Genomic DNA, 21,825 nt, shown 5'->3' with positions numbered 1-21,825 from the left:
TATTTTTATATGGACTGAGATATACAGACATATAACTTATCAAACATTTACAGATAATAAATCCTAATTTCATGACTCTCACATTCGATTACAAAATTGCATATAGGGTTGCAAGCCACAGTTTAAAAAACTGGGGCCTAGATGTACAAGTTTAAATGACATGAATTCAAATACCTTATTTCTTAATTAAGGGAAAGATGATCTAGTTCTTCAGATAATTCTATCTACATTTCACCTGTTCTAACATTTGTTTATCTTTTATTTTACTTTTTCTCCCTCTTATATATATGCAGTCTCTTTTGGAATAGTTTCAGATGATGCAAATTCTTTTTATTTTTTACTAATATTGGTGCTTATAATAGTTATTTCAAAACAAAGCAAATCAGAGTTTGAGAAAGTAGCATTCCTATGTGGACAACAAAATGCTTCATTAAAGAAAGTTTGAGCTAAACTGCCATATTGAAAGTTTTACCAAAAACATCTCTCAAAGACCCGCTCAATTCGACCAACTGTTGTGGAATCAATCGACAAATTTCAGTTAAATAATTAGTTGATGAATACGTTTCTGGATCTCTATAATAAAGAAAAAAATAAAAAATATATAATTAACAGATTTCTAATATCTTTCAATTATTTGTTATATTTAATCTATATTCTTAAGTAACTTTATCATTTGGTATTCAATCTTTCAATTCACCTTTAATATCATACAGTTTTACTACGTTGGCAAAATCACAGAAGTAAAAGTACAGTGAACTGAGAAAATGAAAAAAATGTAAGCTTGTCTAGTGTCTCTGAGATGAGAGTTCATCATGGCTCAAGTAAAACAATTCTGAAAATCATAGATTAACATGAACTAGTGAGAATAATGCTACATTATAGATAAAATAAGTTATAATTTTGTGAGACTCAAACATATTAAATATTGACTGGAGTATCTATTTGTATGTCTAATGGTAGATGAAAACATAAAACTCCCACTCACCTTCTTCCACCATATCAACAGTAAAAATACCTAACTGGTCATTTTTATATCACATTGTCAAGGAAAGGATAAAGGGTACCTAGGTAACAGAGTGAATATCACACTGGCCTTGGGATCAGGAAGACTCATCTTCATGAATTCTAATCTGATCTCAGACCTTTACTAGCTGTATGAATCCAGGAACCTTAACTTTGTTTCAGTTTCCTCATCAGTGAAATAAGCTAAAGAAGGGAATATGTATGAGGAACACAGAGAAAAATAACATGAGTAGAAACAGAGTGGAAAATTGGGTATTTATGAAATATTTTTATCATATATCACATAATATGCATATTTTATTACTTACTCTAAACTATACACTCAAGAATGACAACTAAGGAAACAATAAGTCAGGGAACTAGAAAGTAAAAACTTTTGAGAAAAATTAAGTACATAAACCAATAAATTAGAAGTCATAAGAATACAGCAGCAAGAAACCAATAGAAGCACAATCTAGGTATGATCAAATGATTAGAGAAATAAAAGTCCTATACTTAATATATGCTTTGTGATTTGAAGAACTTGAAGAAAGGCTGAATTGCTGTCTAATAAGATCTACAGCCTGAGGCTTGCCTATATGGTATTTCTCTTGGCTTCTGTAGATGAAGATAGAGAAAGCCCTAACTCAGAGAGCCCACTTGAGCAGCTTCGAAGATCCCAGTCTTGAACTTTTCATTGAAACTGAAACATTGGGAAGGAAAAGTCAAAATGCCAGACTAATGGACGGGACTCAATCAAGCTCTCTCTCAAACTCTTCCAAAACCTTTTAAAGAGTGACTATAAAATTTTAGGGTGTCATAATCCCCCCCCAAAAGATGGAGTGGAACAATTTTCTAGCTGAAAACAATTTTTTTCTTTTTAAAAAAATTATTTTATTTTATTTTTTTGCACAAATTTATTTTTTAAATAATTTTATAATTATAATATTTTTGACAGTACATATGCATGGGGACTTTTTTTTTTACATTATCCCTTGCACTAACTTCTGTTCTGAATTTTCCCCTCCTTTCCTCCATCCCTTCCCTAAATGGCAGGCATTCCCATACATGTTAAATATGTTATAGTATATCCTAGATACAATATATACATACATATATATATATATATATATACATATATATATATATATATATATGTATATATATATGTATGCATATATATACATATATATATATATATATATATATATATATATATATATATATATATATATATATATATATATATATATATATATATATATATATATATATATATACAGAACTGATTTTTTTTTGTGGCTCAGGAAGAATTGGATTCAGAAGGTAAAAATAACCTGGGAAGAAAAGAAAAGCAAAAATGCAAACAGTTTACACTCATTTCCCAGTGTTCTTTCTCTGGGTGTAGCTGATTCTGTTCATCATTGATCAATTGGATCTGAATTAGATCTTCTCTTTGTTGAAGATATCCAATTCCATCAGAATACATCCTCATACAGTATTGTTGTTGAAGTGTATAATGATCTCCTGGTTCTGCTCATTTCATTCAGCATCAGTTCATGTGAGTCTCTCCAGCCTCTCTGTATTCATCCTGCTGATCATTTTTTACATAATAATAATATTCCAGAACATTCATATACCATAATTTACCCAACCATTCTCCAATTGATGGCCATCGGTTCATTTTCCAGTTTCTAGCCACTACAAAAAGGGCTGCCACAAATATTTTGGCATATACACGTTCCTTTCCCTTCTTTAGTATTTCTTTGGGATATTAGCCCAGTAGTAGCACTGCTGGATCAAAGAGTGTGCACATTGTGATAACTTTTGGGGCATAATTCCATATTGCTCTCCAGAATGGTTGGATTCTTTCACAACTCCACCAACAATGCAGCAATGTCCCAGTTTTCCCACATCCTCTCCAAAATTCATCATTATATTTTCCTGTCATCTTAGACAATCTGACAGGTATGTAGTGATATCTCAGAGTTGTCTTAATTTGCATTTCTCTGATCAGTAGTGATTTGGAACTCTCTTTCATATGAGTGGAAATAGTTTTAATTTCATCATCTGAGAATTGTCTGTTCATATCCTTTGACCATTTATCAATTGGAGAATGGCTTGATTTCTTATAAATTAGAGTCAGTTCTCTGTATACTTTGGAAATGAGGCCTTTATCAGAATCCTTAACTGCAAAAATATTTTCCCAATTTGTTACTTCCCTTCTAATCTTGTTTACATTAGTTTTGTTTGCACAAAAGCTTTTTAATTTGGTGTAATCAAAATTTTCTATTTTGTGATCAATGATCTCTAGTTCTCTTTTGGTTACAAATTCCTCCTCCACAAGTCTGAGAGGTAAACTATCCTAAGTTCCTCTAATTTATTTATGATATTGTTCTTTATCCCTAAATCATGGACCCATTTTGATCTTATCTTGGTATGTGGTGTCAAGTGTGGGTCAATTTATTTCATTTTTTTTTAAAAAATAACAGAAAAGAAAAGGAATACAAAAGAAAACATTGTCATGTGCTCAACAGAACATCAGAAAGGATTCAAAATATATAACAAGAAATTACCAGTTCAAGTAAGTATATATATATATATATATATATATATATATATATATATATATATATATATATGTGTGTGTGTGTGTGTGTGTGTGTGTGTGTGTATATATGTATATGTATACATATATATAAGTAGAAGAAGTTATATTCATGAGTGTCCATCTTTTCTTTACTTCCTTGTAAATTGTTCTTTAATTCAATGCTATGCATCTTTTTTCTTTATTCTTTTTTTCTCCCTTTTATGTTCCTCCCATTTCCCAGCAGGGTATAGTTGGGAAAGGATATATTTATATTTATATATATACATATACAACCATATATACACACTGCCCCCCATATATATACACACGTATATATGTGTGTATATATATATATAGTGAATTTTTCCTCAATGTCTCTAATTTGATTTTTAAATTATTTTTTGAATTCTTCCATAAAATCTTCTACAAAAATCTCTAAAAAGCCAGTTCACTTTATTCTTTGAAGGAGGAGCTGTTTTGTTGTTGTTGTTGTTTGTTTGTTTGTTTGTTTTGTTTTGCTTTGTTTTGTTTTGTTTTTTACTTCAGTGCCCTCCTCTGAAGATGAACCCTGGTCTTCTCTTGTCCCATAGTAAATCTCTATGGTGGGTGGGTTCTTCTTTGCCATTTCATTTTTTTAATAGTAAGCACCTCTAATTTTGGTGTGGGGGAAAGGTGCCTTTGACTTCACTGTGGCTCTCCCCTCTGAACTGGAACCCCAAACCAAGACCTCCACCCACCTGCAAGTCTCCACAGCCAATAGAGTCCTAGCCCCACTGTCTATGCACTTATCAGGTGTTCTGGTTCCTTCTAACTCAAGTTGCATTTCTGCCTCATAGCTGGGCCTGGAGCTCATAATCAGCCGAGATTCATTCAATTTTCCCAGACTCGGATTCCCAACTTCTCATGCTGTCCAGGAAGTGAAACTTTCTGTGGTTTCTGCTGAAACTTCAACCATACTCAGCTAGCCCAGGGGTCCCCACTTGGTATTTCTGCATAGCTAGTCCAGAGGTGTTTGCACTTTGAATGGATTAATAATGGGCATGAGTTTTCTTCTGACCTTTTTTGAGTTGTTATCTAGATAATGTCAGTTATACCCCAAGTTTTCTTGATTTTTTTTCAGCAGTCTAATTCTAAAGAATTTTGGAACAAGTTTCTCAAATGAAGGCCTTATTTCTAAAATGTGTAGGGAACTAAGTGAAATTTATTTTAAAAAAATATAAAAGTCATTCAATTCCAATGGATTTATAATGGAAAGTATTATTCACATTCAGAGGGAGTGCTATGGAGACTGAAAGTGGATCAAAGCATGCTATATTCACTTTTGTTGTTATATATATTTGTTTGCATTCCCTCTCCTTCCTTTCTTATGTTTTCTTTTGATCTTATTTTTTTTGGTAGCATGAGAAATATGTAAATATGTTTAGCAGAATTGTATATGGTTAATCTATATCAGATTGCTTGATGTCTTGGGAGAGTGGAGAGGAAGAGAGAGAACAAAATTGGCATGCACAGTTTTTCAGGTGAATGCTAAAAACTATCTTTCTAGGCATTTGAAAAAAAAAATAAACTACTATCAAATAAAAGAGCCATTCCCCAATTGATAAATGATTAAAGGATATGAACTATGCCTAAAATCATATATAAAATCATGCCTATTCTTTGACCTACCAATAACACTATGAGACATGTGTCCCAAAAGAGATTTTAAAAAAGGAAAAGAACCTATATGTACAAAAATATTTATTGTAGCTTTTTTCTCAGGGTGAAGAATTGAAATTTGAGGGTATGCTCATAAATTGGGGAATGGCTGAATAAATTGTACTATGTGATAATGATGGAATACAATTGTTCTCTAAGAAATTATGAGCCCAATGCTATCAGAAAAATCTGGAAAGTCCTCTATGAGCTCATGCAAACTGTAATGTACTGTGTACAAAGTAATAGCAATGTTGTTGGAGGATCAGCTCTGAATTACTTTGCTATTTTCAACAATACAATGATCCAACACTACTCTGAATGACTTATGATGAATAGTGCTATCCATACCCAGAGAAAGAATTGATTGTGTCAGAACATAGATTGAAGCATACTTTTTAAAAAACTCATTGTATTTGAGGGTTTTTAAGGGGGAAAGGAGATCTATGTTTTCTTTTGCAATGTGGCTTTTATGAAAATGTTTTGTATAACTTCACATATGTCTTTTCAATATTGGGTAGGCTGGGAAGGGAGGAATGGAGAGAATCTGGAACTCAAAGTTTTATAACAATTATAAAAAATGGTTTTACCTGTAACTGGGAAATATATATCTAAATCTATATCTATATCTATCTATGTATCTATGTATCTATCTATCTATCTATGTATCTATGTATCTATGTATATATATATATATATATATATATATATTTTTTTTTTTTTTTTTTTTTTAAATAGAAAGTTCAATGCTTGGCAGCACTCTGCCAATGGAACATAACTGAGTTGTTTTTGTAGATCTCAGGCTTAAGGTGGCTAGCTGTTTGCTAATTTTTTTTTAATCACTGCTTCAGTAGCCTAAGAGTAGTAGAAAACTGACTTCTTCCAATAGAAGGGCAGAGAAACTCAGATGAAATATGTTTTTGCTTAGTAGATGATGAATGAATGAATACGAATTTATATTTCACATGAATAGGCAATGTACTAAAGAGTCTAAGGAAATTCAGATTTTTGAATTGCCTCATTTGAGTTTCTTTATTCATTTACCTCACTTTTAGTTTCTTTAAGTTTGTGTTAACTCTCTCCCTAGAAGTACAATATGTGCATTGGTGGAAGAGTGTGATCTAAGTTTATAAGCAGATATATTGTGATGTTACTGCTTATCTTCTGTCAGTATATGTTTCATCTTTAACATTAAATAATCTCATCTTGGCTGTTTTGGTTAAGAGATACTCATCTTTAACATTAAATAATCTCATCTTGGCTGTTTTGGTTAAGAGATATGTATCTCTTAACCAGGGGCTCAGAGGCTACATTTTTGAGTATTAGATATGTAGCTACTCCACACCAGAATTACCTGGAGGCCATCAACAGTGAATTATGGATTTATAATATTTTCTTTGGGGAAACATATGATTTGTCAAGTTGGGTGTAGGTGCAATGTGTGAACCAGGTCCAGCATAGCAAGGAAAAGTGGAAAAAGTTGGGTGCATAGTGACATACTATATGAACTTGTTAATTTAGGAATAGGGATTTATTTTATAAATAGAAAATAAAAATGTCCCAATATTCTCTTCAATAAATTCTGTCAACTGAACATGTTTGGTAAGTGTTTTTAGAACACTTGAACTATCTCATACTATTTAACTAAACAGAAATAGTTTTGAAACTTTCATTTGGTGAGACCAATGTAATCCAATTTTTTTCTTCTCAGGTATATTTTTTCTTAATATGAAATTCCATATATACAAGACAAATTCTATATAATGCCATGGTGTAGAACCCAGGCAAATGAAGTAGATAAGAACGAGATGAAGGTGATTTAATGCTGATGATAGTATCCATATAATTTTGTTCCCTTCACGAACACAGGTTAGTCTTTAAAAACTGAGCTAAATAACTTCTCATCCCATTTCATTATTTAAGGCATATATTCTTGATTGCTCCTTTTTGTAGAAGTAATTTAACAATGATTCATCAGCTGCTTTTGACTTAATGGACAGTGATGGATAAAAGATGACAAGGTAGTAAATAATATTCCAGAATGGAAACTAGGTACTGAATGAGAAAAAGAAGGTGAATAGCTGCTGAGAAGACAAGAACAAGATCTATTCATTTCAGATTTTTTTTTGGTGCAAAATAAAGTTATAATAAGGAGAAAGGAGCATGAAAATATGTACATAGTGTTTATTTGACTGACTTTTTCACTAAGAGAAGGTGGGAAAAAGCACAAAAGTCTCAAGGACTGCTTCAAAGGCTGAAATTCACTTTTAGGACATTCTTTTATCTCATTGTCTGTCTAGCTGGAGGGTGACTCAAAATTGGTAATAGATAATCCTTTCTAAGTTTGAAGCAAACCAAATCTCCAGAAACCTGTCTCCCACTAACTTTGAGAAAACTTTTTTTTTTTTTTTTTGAATCATAGGTGGTATGGGACAAGTAAATATTTCTTCACTGTGTGTCAATACTGACATAATTGCTTCACATTATTTTTTGAGATGCTATGTTGTTTTTATCTTGATTACAAATTTGATTATGCCTTTAAAATTGAACAGGTTCATTTTCAAAATCTAGATTTTGTCAACTCAAAGTGCAATTAGAAAATTAAAAGCATACTTCTATAGAAGCATATTAAGAAATATATAATGTATGAACATCCAATTATTTTCTACTAATATTTTAATTTTCTAACAAAAAGTTTCACAGTTCACCAAGCAATTTACATATATTTCTCCATTTGATTCCCATAACAGTTCTGTGAAGCAGAGAAATAGAAATGATTGTCCTCATTTATGTATAGAAAGTTCTAATATGTAGACTCCCTCCACTGATGAAAATCATAAATTTGCAACTCATCTATATTTATAATCATAATGAGTTGCCTAAGGTCTTGAGAAGTTGTGACTTGCTTAAAACCACAAAACTAGTATATGCCAGAGGAATATTCTATATTCTATTCTATAACTGGTTTTTTAAGAGTTCTTCATCACTGTTTTAGAGGTGAAGAAATTGAAGATTGGAAAAGTGAAATGACTTTTGTCTTATGCCACACAGCTAGGAATTGCTTGGCCTGAAATGTTAACTACAGGCCTTTTAACTGGAAAAGCATTGTTCTTGCTTCTTGATAAAATAAGCAGTTAACACCATTTATTGGTCTTGCTTTACTACTTGCAGAGAATTTTAAAACTGTGAAAAGTTCCAAAACAAGTGTAAGATATAAATCTATAATAGATTTACAGCTTAAAGGAGCCAAAAGACTCATATAGACCAACAACTTTGTTTTGAAAGTTTGTAAACTGAGGCTCAGAAAGATTAAGTGATATTATATTATCTACAAATTTAGATACTTAGAATTTTTATAATGGAATAATAAATTGTGTTGGGACATTTTTCCTCTCTGAACTCCAAGACCAGTTATAAGAAAATTGGAGTTAGAAATCTTATAATTTATCAATATGTTATTCAGTAAATTGAGTTCAATCAATATAGAATTACCTTGTGGGATAATTAACTGATCCTTAAGAAAATCAAATCAATTAGCTACTTAACAATCTCTATGCAGATATAAAATTCAGTAAACATAAATGGTAAAGATGATAGAATATTGACTAAATTTACTGACTCAAAGTAAGCTTAAGTATTGATTCCTTCAAATGTCAAATCTTCCCACTTCTACTCCTACCATATCTCTAGAAATCAGTCTCTTCTCCTTACTCTCATAGCCACTACCCTAGTCCAGGATCCTTATCTCTGCTTATTTGGATAATGTCCATTTTTCTGAATTGAACCCTCCTTTACCCAGCTGATAAAGTTATTTTCTTTAAACTCAGTTATCTCACTGCTTTATGCAAGAATTTCCATTTTTGTAGCACTTTAAATTTTCTAAAGCACTTTTATTCCAGTTTGTATATAGAGGTAATTGTAGTTGATAGAGGGTTTGACTAGGACTTATAAAAGACTTGAATTCTAATCCTCCCTTAGGTAGATATTAACTATATGACCTTAGGCAATTAACCTCTCTGGGATTTCATCTGTAAAATAGGGACAATAATATCACCTAACTCTTGGTGTGCTTATAAGAATTGAATGAGATAAAATATGAAAAATTCTATGCAAAACTCAAAGCACTATAAATGTTAGCTATTATATATGTAGATAGATAGATGGATAGATACATACATACGTACATACAGCACAAATATTATCCCCACTTTGCAGAGAAGAAACCTGTGCCTCAAAAAGGCAAAATGACCTGTTTTGTGGTAACATACTAAGGGTTTGTGAAGTACTCTGACTTTTAAGTTTTCCACTATTTCCATGCTATTATGGGGAAGTGGCAGGAAAAAAAAAAAAAAAAAGCAGTGAATAAATGCTGTAGAACTTATACTATTCAATTTGAACTTACACAGGCATGTTGAGAAGTAAGCCTAAGAACAGGCAAAACAAAGTTTTATATGGTGGACCCCTCATGCTCATCAAGGAAGGAAATACTTCTTTCTTTTAACTCTGAGACTTAGAATCTGAACATTAACTTTCGGGATAATAGCATCTACAACAGAACACAAGAATAAAGTTAAAAAAAATACTTGTAATTAGTCAAATTAAAAACAGAGAAAAGGAATCAGACTAATTTCCTAAGTATAAATTTATTTTCTCAATCTGAAAGATCGGTAACCTTTTTTGATTAACACTGAGAATAATTATATGAAAATACTTTAACATCCCATTGGTGTACTATAAAAGATGTGTCAAATAATTGAAAAATGAATTAGGGAAATCTAGCAATGTTTTTTATCGCTATACATGACATAATATAGCACTACCTATAGTTTTCATCATTTATTTACCTATTATTATTCAATAAAATTCAAAAGAATTCATCAAGAGCCTACTATGTATCAAATGCTTGCTAGGAGCTGAGAGAATATGAGAAACAAAACAGTTCTATACTCAAGATTTATCTTCTCCTGGAAATAGGGATGACAGCAATATTTCTTTTAAAAGAGATTTGTAACTTGGAAGATAACCTTTCTTTTCCCCAGAGTGAAAATATCAACAAATTGTTCCATCCTATGCATAGATAGATATTTATGCATATTTTAGATAACAATTAACTGACACAAAAAAGTGGTTGAATGGTGGATAACAAACCTTATTCTCCAGAAACATATTTCTTTGTTTCTCTAATCTTTTCCCCCTTCTCCTTCTTTCTCTTCCTTCAATTCTCTGATTTCTCTTCTTTCTTTACCCTAATAAACACTTTTAGGTGGTTGATATAGCAGAGCATATCTTCCTAATGATGAAATAAGAGTAATATTATCTGGATCACATTTTTTTTTTCCTGATACTGAAGGAGGTTTGTATAGTATAACATGGTTTCGGTTCAATCTTGTTAGATTCTTTGACTCTCTTTTCTACTCCATGATTAACCAGGTATAAAATGTCCTCTTCTTAAATTCTAATAATTATTCCTATCACTGACCCTTAGGACTAAGTAAAACAAGAACAATGCCTATTCCACATGACAACCTTTCAAATATCCAAGGGTAGCTATCAGTTCAATTGAATTCGACAAATATTTACTAAACACATAAGATTTATCAGATGTGCAAAATATTGAGGTCAGAAAGACAGTTTCTGCCTTCAAGAAGTTTATTTTCTACTGGGGATTTTTAGACCAATTTTCAGACCAATAAATAATATGTGTGCAGGAAGAAATTTCATGAGTGTTAATAAGCAAAAGTCATTTATTTGCTTATTAATAATCAATGTTTATTGATGTTTTTACATTAGTCTTTTCTGGAAAAAAAATTAATGTTTTCTCTTTCCCTCTGAATTGGACTCATGGCATTCTGCTATAATACTTGTCAACTTTTCTGGTATGAGGACAGATGCATGCTATATGGTCCATTTTTCAGGACCATTGGTATTATTTAAATTATTCAGTTTGCTCACTTGTTTAATAGTCATTTGCACTACTATGGGTACTATATATATGTGTTTGTATCATATAGATATATACATATAGATAGAGTTCTCATTATGTTTGCTTAATTTTTCAGGCATTTATTAATACAGAACCTTATTTTTAATCTCATTTGTCAAGATGAGATTATTTGCCACAGTAATATTCCATTATACTTATACATTTTTGTACTTATTTCTCAATAGAAATCACTTTTTCCCATTTCACTGCTACCACAAAGAGTGTTGATGTAAATCATTTATTAATTATTGAAGCTCCACTTCTATCTTTGTCTTTTTGGGGGTATATTGCAATAGTATTTATATACTATTATATTAATATATAATATAATATAAATATATAATATATAATATATTAATAGACTAGTTATTTGTGTAGTTAAAAAATGAATCTAAAATATTAGTTGGACCAATCAATACTTTCATCAACATTATTTTAGTGTTCTTGTACTCCCACAATTCCTTCATCATCAACTCTTCTCAGTTTTTGCATTTCAGTATAGATTTATTTCAATTTTTATTTCATTTCATTCATGAAATGACCATTTGTAATTCGTAATTCTTCTTTTGAAAACTTTTTGTATTTTAATAGATGACATCTATTAAAGAATCTCTTTTTATACATACACACACCATTTCCTTTAGAGCTTAAATATTAGAAATTTGTAAGTAATACTTAATAAAATGACTTTTTCAACTTTTTTCCCCATTCCCTGAAAAGAATTTCTTTGTGTAAAATCTTTAATTTTACATAAATGAAAATGGGTAAATATGTCTTTAAGGTTTTTTCACCTCTTATCTCATTTTCTTTATTTTTTCTTTTTCTTTTCCTTTGCCTTATTTTTCAAATTCTATTTCTGTTCAGAGTTTGGGGAGGGTCACAATTTAGAACACTTCTATAGGTTTGCTGTGACATGTGCAATTGATCCTATTTTCCACTTTTCCTGGGTTCACTTCTCTATGCTTTACCTATTTCTCTAAAACTAAATTTTTCAGCTCTTTTATTATTTTATTATTTATTTGGGGGGATTGGTCACAAAGGATCACATGAAGCTCTCTAAGGATATTTGATAGTGATAATGGGTGACTTTAAGAATTTTTTTTTTTTTAATTTAGTCTTTCCTACCTTTTCCTACCTATCTCTATGAATTATTTTTCCTTGTGAGTAGTGCTAGACAGTTATGCTAGTGTCTCACTCCTAGTATTCATTCTCTTATAAAATCTTATCCTTTAGCCTCCAACCTCCTCTATATCTTCCTATTTTGCATCCTCTGAAGCCTAAGGAAGGGCTTTTCACAATGAGGACATCTACCTAACTTTGAGATCCTAGATTCCTATGAGAAATTGACAGATACTTAACTAAAATGTTGCTATATAAAACTGTAGATCATGACCATCAATTTTATTATTGTGTTTTAGAGTAGGATACTGGAGAGTGTTAAGAGTGGTGACCTTCAGTAGTTTTTTAAATAAGGATCATGTGGTAATAGATTATTTCAATTTTTTTCCTGCCATTATTGATTATGATTCATTTGGTGAAAAGAAAAGCTACTCCCTCTGCTATTTCTTTTGCCATCTTTCACCTATGCTCTTTCTGCTCCATTAGCTGCCTTTCACTTTGAAGATATCTTCAAATCTTTAACTGTCAACTGTCAGATATCACATACATAATATTGACAGCAAAAAGCTTGTTGCAAAATTAGTCAACTTGACTAATTCTAGAAAACCTATATAGACAACATTTTTATAATGCCTGGTGAAACATCACTTTTAACATTCCAAGATAGGAGGTAGAAAGATAGGGAAATGACTCACTTAGCTATATAAAATAAGCCTAATCTCTGGTTATGACTTTGATTTCTTGAATAATTCTATGTGTTATAAATCTATTGTATTTCACATCAACACTATTTTATTGTATCTAATACATTTATTATTGGACACATTTCAAAAAGGTTTTTAAACAATACAAAAAATGTTCAGGGTTTATAGCATTTAATTTTGAATTGTCTTTTCAGTTATTTTAAACACTTCTTTGGAGATAATGCATTAATAGTTAGCCACAGATTGGAATCCTGCATCACTTACCTAAATGATGCATATGATTTTAATTAATGGGAATTACATTAAAGAAAGTATACTACCATCTGCTTGGCAAATACAACCTAAATATTATAGGTCCTTTCCATTTCATTTATAGCTGAAATTTTATAAATATTTTTTATTTCCATATGAGAAAGTGAATTCCATAACAGTAGTGATTCTTTTGTTTTATCTGTCTATGGACACACACATACATGCATATCACCATGACTTTGCAGACTTCTTTGTATAAAGAAAGTACTTAATAAGTGATTTTCCATGAACTTATTTATTTATTTCAATGATTATCACATAAACACAGCTTGTGCTTATACATGTTAGATTATTTAGAAGGATCATTGGGGAAGCAAACATTTTATTTATTCTTGAAAAGAGAGTTCTAAGATGAAATTAATTCTATCTTGGTTATTATTTAGGATTTTTAATTTTTGGAAGATCTGATCACCCAATTTCTCATTGTCAACAAGTGTTCATTAAAATTTTTGACAGCAAAGGCAAATTCAGTTAAAAAAAGGCAGGAGTGTTGAGGAATGTCTAAATTATGCAATTCTGTGCAAGAGGAGATTAGGAATTTAGAACTAAAAAGAATCTTAAATGTTATCAAGTCTTACTTAATCATTTTAGAGATGGAAACAGGCCCAAACAGGTGAAGTGACTGACTCAGTGTTATAACACCATAAAGTTGTAGTATCTGCCGTAGAATTCAGAATTAGCAGTTGAAGAAATTAAGAAAATTAGGATTTTGGCAAGTCCAAATAGTATAGTTGGAGTAGAGAAGAAATGACCCCTGGTTCTGATTTTCTTAGAGAAAGAAAATAATACAAAGTTCCATCAATTCTAGAAAAACAATTTTGATAGGATTAAGGAGTAATGTGGCAGAAGATCCCAGATTTCTTTTTTTTTTTCTTTTTTTTTTCATATTTCTTTAAAAAAACCACTGGAGTGGATTAAACAGAGGAACCACTTAGTTAGATTAGTGCTTTAAGAAGATTACTTCAGTAAGACCTTGGGGGTATGATGATCATAGAACTCTGGTGTGTGGCAACCATAGAGTTATTGAGGAAAAAACTAGATTGTACTACCTACCTCCTACTATATTCATTTACTATAATTTGTTTAGTCATTTCCCAATAGCTGGTTATTGCATTAGTTTCCATATAGTAATTTTAAAATATTTGGATGAATATAGTGAACCATAAGGAATTAAAAATGCATAGTTTCAGAGAAAATTTGGAAGACCTATCTGCACTGAGGAAGAATGAAGTGAGCAGAACTAAGTAAATTTTTAATCTGTCAAATGAAATAATGATCACAAACATACCAAAAATAATACTTATCTTCTGCCACGTAAATAGTAAAAAAGGTGCATATATCAAGAGGGGGATAACCTGGGAAATATTTACAAGCAAACTTGGATTCATTTAACTTATCCCTTACCCAAGGAGAGAATAAACAGTAGTGATATACCCCTTCCACCCCACTACACCCCCTCAAAGTATGGTAATTGTAATATTTTCTTTACATGCAAAATCAAACAAAGAAAACAAAATTAGAAAGAAGTTCAGAAAAAAAAAAAAAAAAACAACAACTGACATGCAGGGTAATTGCTAAAATGGAGATTCACTGATTCATGCAGAATCTTTTTTTTTTTGTTTTTTTGTGGTGTGTGCATGTATGTGTGTGTGTGTGTGTATGTGTGTGTATGTGTGTGTGTCTGTGCTTGTCTACATTCATAATGAGAAACAGAGACAGACAGAGATAAAGAGACAGAGAGGGAGGGAGTCATGGAAGGGGAAGGAGAAAAGGAGGGAGGGAAGGAATGAAGTTAGGAAAGTATTAGGTTGCAGAGCTCCATGCATTGATACATGTTAGATTAAAATTTTCTTACTAAGAGTCTTTAAGTCAGTGAAATAAGAGATTCTGTACTTAAAAGTCCTAAAAAATAAAAAATAAAAAAGACAAATATGTAATAGAAAAAGATCAGAAGAATCACAAAAAGGCTAAGAGGAAATGGCAAAAGAGAAGGAATAGTTAGGAGTAGTGCAAAGAAGAAAACAAACAAACAAACAAAAACAGGGATTTCTATTTCTCTAAGAGGAAATGGCAAAAGAGAAGGAATAGTTAGGAGTAGTGCAAAGAAGAAAACAAACAAACAAACAAAAACAGGGATTTCTATTTCTCTAAGAGGAAATGGCAAAAGAGAAGGAATAGTTAGGAGTAGTGCAAAGAAGAAAACAAACAAACAAACAAAAACAGGGATTTCTATTTCTCTCTTTTCTGATTCTGTTGATGAGAAACCGACCCTTATATTACACCCTTTCCCAATATCTATGAAATCATTTAAGCTGATATTGTTTAATGAAGAAATTATATAGAGACTATTACTAGAGTAGATGGACCCTTTATCATACACCTCCCTTTCCCCAAAGTTGCAGGATCAGCAAGAATAATAGATTTTTTTTTTTTTTTTCTCATTGCCACTTTCAGATTTTCTCTCTGACTCATTAGCCATCTCTTTTACTTGGGATTCACCCTATGAAGACATGTAGTACTATCAAGAGTTTTATTATGTTTTTCCACTGCATCTAAAATCATTCTACTTTTTTCCTCTGAGAATTTAGTACTTCATTTATGATCCCATCACATTATCTTTGGGGATTTTCATTCACAGGGTGAGATTCCCTTAAATACTCCTGCTTCCCCTTCCATTAAACACTTCACCTCTCATTAGCTGACCTTTTACTCCACAACCATCATACTGAAAAATGATAATAACCTTTATCTCATTTTGCACCAATGTTTTACCTTAACAATATATATCTCTGAAGTAATCTGACTCAAACCTCTTATTTTTGCATCTTTTTCTATACCAAACATCTCCTAAACTTTTTCTACACTGGAACTTATTGTCCATCTAACCCATTCTTGCTCTTTCAGGCCTTACTCTGGTTTCACTTCTCTCTCAAAATATTGATTCAATAGAAAACTAGTTTAACTTTATGCTTTCCTCTGTGCTTGACTTCTCACACAATTATCTACTCCATGCTATCACCATATTTTTCTTTAAAAATATTCATTTTAGATTATTCACCCTATGCCTTTTGTTCTAGAAATATGTTGCCAAATGATGATGGAATAAGCCAACAATGATGATAGTTATACCCAAGATATTTAATATAATTTTATCGAGGTCCTCACGATTGTACGCCCATCTTTCTATTTTCCCATAATTAACTCTGGTTTCTACTCACTTCAGAATCTGATTAGAATTTTTAATTACCTTATATCACTTAAAATCTTTCTGCCCCCCATTTTCAGCACAAGACTTTTTCAAATACTTTGCTGAAAAAAGAAATGATGTGTGTGTAAACTTTTTAAATTTCTTGTAGATTTTTTTTCTAAGCTTAAGAGAAATGGTTTATTCCTATATAAGCAGTGACAATTTGGAAAATTCAAAAAAAAGGCAGGGGAAACAAGATAATGGTTCCATTTTGCATGTCTGAGAGGGACTGAAGTAGATCTTTGACCTAGAGCATCTTCAGTTTTAAGCAATACTTCATGTTTATGCAGAGAATGCACTTTGGATTCTAAGCCCACTCACTAGTATTTCATAGGGCTGTTATTTATCAATAGCCCAAAACATTTAAGTGTCAAGCACTGAGCTAATCAAACTTTGGAGATATAAAAAGAGGAAAAATAGCATCCTTGCCCTTGAGGTGCCCACAATGTAATGTAAAGATGGTGATTGTTTGGATAAGGGAATAGGGGATTATTTTGAAACTTCATAACAAGTTATCATTTATTTTAAGCTATCAAATAGACAATATAACCCTTTGCTTAAATTCTCTGATATATTTAAAGAGACATAATGCTAATTGTGACAGGTGGTTCATTTAATTTGTAATGACAATGCTAATTATGAAAGGAAATTGGTTTATTGCATAAGAAAGTTAAATAGGCAGTCACCACTGTGTTTAATTACCCTTCTTTAATGTATCATCAATAGCATTTCATAGTCCTTTGGTGCTACCTAGATTCTAATTTTAAATAATAACCATGCATTTGTTATAAAAATGTTAGGAATTTAAGGAAAGAGAATCAACATTTTTGTCAAATAATCTTTGGCTACATAGTGACTGGTTAAAAAAAAAAAACCAGAAAAAATAGCAATTTCTTTTACAAAGCAGGATTGGAGACATAAAGGTAAAAACAATACAAATAACCAAACTGCAATGGTTTCAGATTTTAATGAGCTAATGCGTTTCTATGATATATTTTGCATATTAGACCTATTCAGTTTTGTCTAAATTCAATATATTAAAAGCATTATCATGAAAAAAATTGGTTCCAAGAATTTTTGTAGCAAGTAAATTGCAGGATAAACTTCAAAGGCCATATAAGTTCTATAAGAAATGTTTGTCTTAAACTGAAAGCAGTCAAATATTGATTGTTATATAAAACATAGTATTTTTATTCTTTTTGACAGGATCAAACTTGTTCTCCTTCTTAGAGCCAACCTTTAGAAATTACATAGTTTTCCTGGAAATTAGTATGGCAGAAATTAGATATGGACCCACACTTAACACCATATACCAAGATAAGATCGAAATGGGTCCATGATTTAGGCATAAAGAATGAGATCATAAATAGATTAGAGGAACAGAGAATAGTCTACCTCTCAGACCTGTGGAGGAGGAAGGAATTTATGACCAGAGGAGAACTAGAGATCATTATTGATCACAAAATAGAAGATTTTGATTACATCAAACTAAAAAGTTTCTGTACAAACAATACTAATGCAAACAAGATTAGAAGGGAAGTAACAAATTGGGAAAATATTTTTAAAAGGAAAGGTTCTGACAAAGGTCTCATTTCCAAAATATATAGAGAACTGACCCTAATTTATAGGAAACCAAACCATTCTCCAATTGATAAATGGTCAAGGGATATGAACAGACAATTCTCAGATGATGAAATTGAAACTATTTCCACTCATATGAAAGAGTGTTCCAAATCACTACTGATCAGAGAAATGCAAATTAAGACCACTCTGAGATACCACTACACACCTGTCAGATTGGCTAAAATGACAGGAACAAATAATGATGAATGTTGGAGGGGATGTGGGAAAACTGGGACACTAATGCGTTGTTAGTGGAGTTGTGAAAGAATCCAGCCATTCTGGAGAGCAATTTGGAACTATGCCCAAAAAGTTGTCAAACTGTGCATACCCTTTGACCCAGCATTGCTGTTATTGGGATTATATCCCAAAGAAATACTAAAGAGTGGAAAGGGACCTGTCTGTGCCAAAATGTTTGTGGCAGCTCTTTTTGTTGTAGCTAGAAACTGGAAGTTGAATGGATGTCCATCAATTGGAGAATGGTTGGGTAAATTGTGGTATATGAAGGTTATGGAATATTATTGCTCGGTAAGAAATGACCAGCAGGAGGAATACAGAGAGGCTTGGAGAGACTTAAATCAACTGTTGCTGAGTGAAATGAGCAGAACCAGAAGATCACTATACACTTCAACAACAATACTGTATGAGGATGTATTCTGATGGAAGTGGAAATCTTCACCGTAAAGAAGATCCAACTCACTTCCAGTTGATCAATGATGGACAGAAATAACTATACCCAGAGAAGGAACACTGGGAAGCGAATGTAAATTGTTAGCACTACTGTCTATGTACCCAGGTTACTTATACCTTCAGAAGCTAATAATTAATGTGCAACAAGAAAATGGTATTTACACACATATATTGTATCTAGGTTATATTGTAACACATGTAAAATGTATGGGATTACCTGCCATCGGGGGGAGGGAGTGGAGGGAGGGAGGGGATAATTTGAAAAAATGAATAAAAAAAAATTAAAAAAAAAAAAAAGAAATTACATAGTTTTCCTATAAAGACTACACCTATTGCTCTCCTATGATGGTATCCTGTAGATTACTGTATCCTGAGATAGAACTTTCTATCTATCCTAAAAAAAATGAGAATGAGAAATTGTCATTTTTGGATTGTTATCATTCTTCAGAGAAATCATAGAGTAGTGGATACATATCTAGACTTTTAATCAGGGGGATCTTATTTTCACCTCTAATACTTAACAATTTTGTCAATACTGAGCAAAGTACAATGTCTGGTCACGTTAGACTAATAAATTAATGAGACTAATATACAAAAAAGATCGTGATCATTCTTCCTAGAGAAAATTTCTGTACTGAAGGTCTCCATGGTGTGAAAATCACAGATGTTTCCATATTCTTCTCTTTTATCTTTTCTAGAAACTATTCTAGAAAACTATCATACTCAAACTCTGAACTCCATTTAATCTTTGGACCAGAAACAGTATGGCTCTTCTCCCCTGAAGTGCTTACCTTAATACTAATACCCCCTTGGGGGTGAGGCACTGCTTGATCCATGGTTCAAGCTGTGGTAAAAAGGACTAAGTCTTCTAATGTCCCAGAATATTAATACCAGAATCTGACATCATAGAACCTTAGAATTACTTGGAATCACAGCACTAAAAAGTACTTAAAGGGACCATCTTATATTTTGACTTAAAGTAGGAGAACAACTAAATTATACAATAAATAAAATAGTTATTTAATATACTGATAATATATTGATATATGTATAGTAAATGTGTGTATATATATATATATATATATATATATATATGTTATATGTGCTTGCATATGTGTTTGTGCATGTGAATCTAGGAATGAAAACTATACAACTTTCATTGCTAGTACATTTCCATGTGTAATCAATACTAAAAATAAAAGTTATAAATCCTCTTTTTCCAAGTTTTTTTTTCTTTTAACCTCCATGAAATCTTCATCTAATCTTAATCCTCAACATGATGTTACAGTGACCTTGATTTCTCAGTAATAGTCTCATCATTCTGAAAAAAAAGCTTCCACTCAGCAAGGTCTGGGAAACAGATTTGATTTGCTTTTGAATGACCAGCTTCACTAATTATAGAGAAGTAATTTTGTTGACAAATACTTTGGCTATTAAAATATATATATATATATATATATATATATATATATATATATATATATATGAAACAAGAAAAAATGACCTTGAATACTATGTGCCATCTTCTGTTTTTACTATGATGGTAACAGAACTGTGGAAAAGGAGGTAAAGAGTGCTTAGTATCACAAACCTTTTTGGCTGACTGTAAACTTTAATTTGGTTGTTAGAACTTCAAAGTTGAACTTTTTAAGTTCAGTGACCAATGAAAAGATATACTCATAACATAAGTAAATTATATTAAGTCTGACTATCTCTGCATAAATGAAACCAAAAGGAAAAAAAAAAAAGGAAATTGAAAGTCTACATTAAAAGAGAGGGCTGATGAGGGAGGCTTATAAGTTCTCCTTGGAAATACAAAAAAGGAAACTGGCAATGTTAGTTTTATTGTGCCACAAAAGCAAAACAGAAAGATCATTTCATGAAATTCCATCAAATATTGCTGTGATCATGAAATATACATGTGTTTACAAAGAGAGGACCATGTTTAATTACCAATAATCTTTCATAGGAAAAAGGAGTTGAATAATACTATGAAATACTTAATAATAATCTTTAAATAAAATCAGCATTCATGTTGATAAACAATTACTTTAATTAAAAATTAGAAATAAGTGGGAGCTGGCAAGAAGCATATTGGAAAATATGGCATAGGGATTAGGAATGAGCATCCAAATTCTTGTCAATTACACAGAAGTATTTATTTCATGAATAATCTTTTCCAGAAAAGAATCAGTAGATGCTAGACACAATAAGCACTAAATATCTTAAAACTATTTTAAAAACTATTTTAACAGAAAATTACTCATTAATGCCTTGGAGGGTCATTCTTGAATCAGGCCTCTAGGGGTATAGCCACATAACTAACTTGGAGCAAAATCAAAATACAAAAAGATTCTTTCTGTATGCAATTGAAATATGTTGAATCTGATGTATTTAGATTACTGATAATAAAAATGAGTAATGGACAGAAAAAAAGGATAACTGACACTTTGTTTTACTCAGTTGTCTAATGACTCCAAATAAATTTCTGTAGCAAAATGATCAAAAGACAAAAAAAGCCTTGGTGAGCATGCATTTCATTTACTCAGTAAGTAAAATAAAATAATAGCCAAAGGCAACTTTTTTTTAATATAATTTTATTTGTAAATTGTTATGGCAAGGGATAATGAAAAATTACTAGCATTTTTACCTCATAAGATAGAGAAGAGTAATAAAAGCTAAAAAACAAAAACAAACAAATCCCCCATAAACAACAACAACAACAGCTTAAAGAAAGCTGTTGAGGCACAACTAACCATTTTAAAAGTATTGAAGAATGAAGCAAGGAACAACAACAAAAAAAAAAATCCAAAAGATCTGCAAATGTTTTGTAGCATACTTTATCAAAAAGGGCAGTCAAACT

The 21,825-nt window shown here is 31.3% G+C and overlaps 1 long non-coding RNA gene across 1 annotated transcript; it reads right to left on the bottom strand.

The window, feature by feature from the left end:
* Window positions 1-308: 308 nt before the first annotated feature.
* LOC141550902 (uncharacterized) lies at window positions 309-19,849 on the bottom strand. The gene is made up of 3 exons (XR_012484697.1): window positions 19,754-19,849; window positions 9,690-9,833; window positions 309-573 (listed from the first exon to the last, which is right to left on the bottom strand). It is a non-coding gene; the product is annotated as an uncharacterized LOC141550902 (long non-coding RNA).
* Window positions 19,850-21,825: the final 1,976 nt, after the last annotated feature.

This window comes from Sminthopsis crassicaudata, chromosome 1 (genome assembly GCF_048593235.1).
Source record: "Sminthopsis crassicaudata isolate SCR6 chromosome 1, ASM4859323v1, whole genome shotgun sequence".
Lineage (NCBI taxonomy): Eukaryota > Metazoa > Chordata > Mammalia > Dasyuromorphia > Dasyuridae > Sminthopsis > Sminthopsis crassicaudata.
Note: the sequence above shows the minus strand (reverse complement) of the source record. Positions and strands in the feature narration are given on the sequence as shown.